The 5,822-nt window shown below is 34.8% G+C and overlaps 1 protein-coding gene across 2 annotated transcripts in view; it reads right to left on the bottom strand.

Annotated features, from left to right (window-relative positions):
- The window catches only part of LOC126807949 (hyccin), a 128,503-nt gene that overhangs the window by 5,654 nt on the left and 117,027 nt on the right, over window positions 1-5,822 (bottom strand). The gene's annotated exons all lie outside the window — the stretch shown is intronic.

Here is a 5,822-nt window from a genome sequence, read left to right as displayed (position 1 = left end):
GAAAAGTAACACCATTTCATTTTATTTGTAACAGATCACTACTACCTTAAATATTTAAATATCAACCGGTTACTTGATGAACCCCATCCCCTCTCCTACATCCCCCTCCTTCCTTAATACTATATAGCAGATTTAGTTCATGTTAGCAACAATGGCTATTCTAATATGCTTTCATTGCCAAGAATCAGGTCCCAGTTTCACAAAGCATTCTCAGACTTAAGTTAAGAATTTACTCAACTTTCAATGACTGTTTACGAGAAATATCTTTGATCCAGCACGTTTCTTATTGATGTAATTGATACATTAAAACAACAAAAGTTTTATAGAGGGCTATAGTTTAGTTAAAAAAAAGACGAACAATTTTGAGTAAATTCTTAACTTAAATCGGAGAATGTTTTCGTGAAACTGGGGCCAGATTTCAGTCCAAAACAGTCAATCTTCTGAATCTAGATTTAATTGAACAGAAGACAGACAGTCCTATGATAACTTGTCAATAACTGTCATTTCCCTTGTAGGAAGATAAGCTTACACGAGATTCCCACATCTAGATTTTAATATAACAAACTGTAGGAAACAAACATAACCGAGAGACAATCTCAATTCGGATTCGCGGTAAACATACACACCTTAATAAATAGCTAAACGATGAGGTGTTTATATAAAATATTTATAGAAATTAGTACACATTTTCGATGCATTTTAAGATAACTGTCTCAGCTAGCACTACGGGGGAGCAGTCTTAAGAAAACTGTGAATCTAAGATGCACTGTATCTGATTTAAGGGAAGACAACGATTCCATTCATAACTATGTATATTATACGTGGAGCGGAAACTGTTCTACTGTAAATAATAATAAGATATAAAAGTAGAATAACAATAAGTTAGTACAGTTTACATCTGGCATGGCAATAGTATTGTAATAACCTCCTGCTAGTAATAATAATAATAATAGACTAGTACCAGTAAGACCGGAACTACCAGTAAACTAGACACTAGGTAACCCCCTCTTGCCCCCTGCTCATTATATATATATATACCGGTACATATACAAGGCACGTCTAAAAAAATGTTCTTGTTCTCAGATACCGTAATTAACCAGCGGTTGCCAAGCAAGATACCGCCCACATTTTGGAAGAGATGGATAGAGAACAAGCTAAAAAAAAACCATGATTTTTTTCATACAATTAGGGGCCAAAATCTAGTAAGTTATGGTCTGAAATGTGCGAATATCTAAAGGAACTGAGATCTTTGAGATATAAACATATATTAAGTTTCATCAAAATCGGACAAAAATTGTGACCGCTAGAAGGTCAACAACCTTTGTATTGCATACTTTTAAACTATTTGAGTATAAGATGCGGGTGGCCATTTTGTCGGGCAGTTTCGTTTTGATTTTCCCAAAATTTGAACTCAACCTCCAGAGGGTCCACAAACTAAAAATATGATTTTTCATACAATCATGGACCATAATCCCGGAAGTTATGGTCTGACAGACAGACAGATTGATAGGGGCGACGACAATGGAGGTAATTATATTGGATTATATTAAACGTGTCCAGTTGGAAATACAACTCTGATGAATGACAATTGTACATGGTACTGGAAACAGTAAATTAACCCAATGTTATTGGAAACTGACAACCATTGATTCCTCTGCTTTAATTTTTACGATTTGATAATTATCCTGCTGACTTAATGAAATAAATGCTCCAAAGACATAGAAAATAGAAGGAGCAGCATTCATGTTATATCTAATGCTTTCATCCGTAGTCTGAGAGGACAATTAGTTTACTGGTTATAGAAAAACTTGAATTCAGTTGTGCATAGTGTTTATATACGTAACATGAGAATCAGTTATTGAATTCCTGTAATGTCCTTTTTCATTTTAATTTTTATTGATATTCTTAAAATATCGGATACTAGTTCATTACAACTTAAATCAATATTGTTCGTACATGACAGAAACCACTGTGGCTCAGGAAGTTATGCTCTAGCTCACTAGAAAGGAAGTCTTGTTCTGACAGAACGTTCCTTGTTCAGTGTGAATTTTCCTTGTCGGTGGTGAAGGATGGAGGGTATGGCAAGAAACAATGTCTGAGCCCATACTCCATCTAGAACCCTGAGATCCTCTTCAAGTAACCTGCTTGTTAAACTAAAAACCAAGACAATCGCAGGAACAACAGTCCTTAGCTATGCTGCTCCTGAATTATGGAATAATTTGAATGAATCCCTGAAAAATGCATCATCATTAACTATGTTTCGAAAAAAACTTAAAACTGTTCTTTTCCAAAGTGCTTTCATGTGTTGATTTATATATTCAGTTTTTTTATATGTGCTATAATCACTTGTCTGTTTGTTTAAAATGTATTATATTTGTGTATTTTATTATTTTAATTTTTTATTTTACAAATTGTGTTTGTAAGGCCCCACTAAGCAACACTTGTGTTGGATACTCAGCGTTATATAAATGATAAATTGTTATTATTCATCAGCCCAAATCATGCAGAACAGTAAGACTTAGGTTAAAAATTTACTCAAAATTGTTCGCCTTATTTTAACTAAAATATAGCTCTTTATAAAACTTTTGTTGTTTTAATGTATCAAATACATCAATAAGAAACTATGTGCAAAGTTTTGTGTTTCTAGATCAAAGATATTCTCATAAAGAGTGTCTGAAAGTTGAGTAAATTCTTAAGTCTGAGAATGCTTTATGAACTTGAGGCCAGGTTTCAATCTTGATGCGCAATACATGGAAATTGTGTGCAATCTTTACATGGGAACAAAGTTGAAGTTAGTACATACTGATAATAATATGTAATTTTATGGTATACAGATAAAGTGGATACACACTGGTAATAATATGTAAGTTTATGGTATACAATAAAAGAGTGGGTACATATTGGTATTAATAGGAGCTACGGTCGCTAAGTGGGTAAGACACTGGCTCACTAGTTTGGAGATCGTGTGATCGATTCCTGCATTGACCGAGAAAGTTCATTAAGATTTTCCTGGCATTTGGATGGGACAAAAAACCGAGGCCTTGTGCTACATTGGAGAGCATGTAAAAAATCCCTTAGCAGTTGGAATTTGATATAGGAGTATGCTATAGTGCCGCTGTCCGATCAAAATTTCACTCATAACACACTGTATGGCATATGCCCATCTTCATTAGCACAGCCGAGGCAGAACAGTAGGACATTAAAACCCATTTCATTTCTGGTATTAATATGTAAGTTTATGGTAAAGAGAGAAAGTGGGTACACATGCTAGTTGATGGGTTTTTTTAGAGAGAAAGCTTTACACCCAAAGTCAGATGTGAAGTACCTGAACATATATAGACTCCCAGACAATAATTCCTATTTATATAACCCAATTTAATATAAGACCAAATGTTTTTAAATACATATTAAATCTTAACAACAAGTGCAAATAAAATGGATTCAAGATGTGGTCCTGTGTTTTATTACAATACTAATATTTAACTCAGACAGTCATAAACATGCAGTCAATATGAAATGAAACAAAATGAAATGGGGTTTAACCGGAGCACACTACTTTTCTGTTCCAACTGGGCTACTGAAGATGGGCCTACACCATGCACTTTGATAGGAGTGTAATTCTGTCTGGGTACACCTTAGTTTTTCGCCCCATTTGTTAATTAAGAAAAACACTAAATTGTAAAAAAAAATTGAAACTATAGGGCTTTCACTTTAAAATTTTTACCCGTTAGTCAATTTTTGACATAGTCTACCTCGCAGTAGCAACATATTTTTTCCAAAGAATGGCAATTTTTAGCATTATCCCAATTTTTATACATAACAACTTTATTTATCATGTTTTAAGGTTAAATTCTATTTTCATTGCATGAATATTATCTTTCAGGTAAATTCTCCAAATGCTAGATCATTTTCACTGCCTATAAGTCAAGATTCACAAATATGTCGGAAACAAGCTAAAAGCGCTAATTGAAACCCAAGTTTTGTGTAATTAAGAAAAACAAAATGATTTTAAAATGTTGATCAAGGTCTATGTCTGTAAGGTCATGGATGGTAGCTAGGGGGAGGATGTGATGTAGTGTTGTTGATGTATATAATTGGTAATTAAGACAGTGAGGGCAGTAAACACAGGTTAATTATAGCTGAATCCCACAGTTTAAAATAACAAACAAGACAATGACCATTTACAGATGGTACAGAGATAGAATAACATGACTATAGTCTACAATGTTTACGTCTGGTCGATCAGATGGTACAGAGATACAATAACATGACTATAGTCTACAATGTTTACGTCTGGTCAATCATAGCTCCACACAGATTTCTCCTGATAGTTCTTTTATACACAGTTCAATGTTCCTCACAGCTGCACAAAATTATAAAAAAATATTTCTGCCACTGATTGGGATTCAATAAATGGCAGGAGCATTTAATCTATACAGAGAATGGAATGGGTCATAAACACAAAACTTCGGACATTTTGAGGAAAAATATGGGGTGAATTCTTCTACGATCTCGTGTACAATGTTAGGGAAGTGAATTTTTCCTTGACAGCTGCGTAGCCATCTACTCTTCATCAAATTGTTACTGTTCACACCAACAGGTATACGAGTCGCCCTTGGTTCTTACCTGAACAGGACCAACACATGGTTCAATTTTATTTCAATAATTTGCTTGCACGCAGGGGTCTTTAGCAGTGGCAGGAAACCGGAGGAAACCCACGAGGTTGGACAGGCAACCCTCCCCTTGTCACATACAACTTATTTTTTGAGGTGGCAGCCCATATATTCTTGCGGGAAAGGAATTAACAGTCAGTTTAGGTTCGAAATCGTAATTTACTCCGAAACGAGTCGGTTGGTGACTTGATTGATTGCCCGTCAGTCCGCCCACCTAGGGCCGGGCTTCGCACTCCCAAGGGGGGGCAGCACTCCATCCCCTCTTTCTGAAAATCCTGGATCCGCCCCTGGTTGTTGTAATTACACTTTTAATGTCCAATACATAAATCATGATATTATGGTCAGACTATAAGAATAGTATTAATAGACACACACAAATTCCCAATTAATTACTTATGCACTGATTGGTTGGAATGTGATAATGGTGAAGATAAACTGACCAATAATAAGTGTGTTTATATAAGACATTATATCAACAGATCACATAGCATGGTGTCCTGGTGATAAACTGTTGGAGCATGTGCAGTTGATTACAAGAGATACAGGACAGAGCGGGAGGAGGCAGACAGAGTAATTAATTGTAGATGATTATCACCTGTTAAAACATCATATATCACCATGGTTATCGGATGATTGACATCTCATCACACCTTAACATGTCTATATTGTTATTCATTAATTTTGAAGCCAACTTTTAATCACACTTCTTTCAAACTTATTTGTTCAAATACTAAACAACAAAAAAAAACCCCAGAAAATAATGCAGAAGCATCAAAATCTTGATGTCATAGTAATGGAATCCTTATGCTTGATATCAACAAGAAAATATTGTTGAAACATCTCACTATGCTGGATCTTTTGTATGGAATCAATTACCAAAGTCAATGAAATTAATGCAAGTTGTTTTGAATCTCAACTCAAAACATTCTGGTTTTTCAAAACCCTGATCTGTAAATAAACAGTGAATATAACAACCAACAGTACTTTAGAAATTGTTTCAATGGCATTTAGTAATTGAACTGATGTATACATGTCACAATTGAAGAGCTGCGGGGATGAACGATCTAAGTAACCTTTTCAACGAATCCCAGTTAATGGCGCTACCTGGTAGCAAATTGTATAAGCTTTCTGTGGAAAAATCAATTTCAG

Source organism: Patella vulgata, chromosome 9 (assembly GCF_932274485.2).
Source record: "Patella vulgata chromosome 9, xgPatVulg1.2, whole genome shotgun sequence".
Classification (NCBI taxonomy): Eukaryota; Metazoa; Mollusca; class Gastropoda; family Patellidae; genus Patella; species Patella vulgata.
Note: the sequence above shows the minus strand (reverse complement) of the source record. Positions and strands in the feature narration are given on the sequence as shown.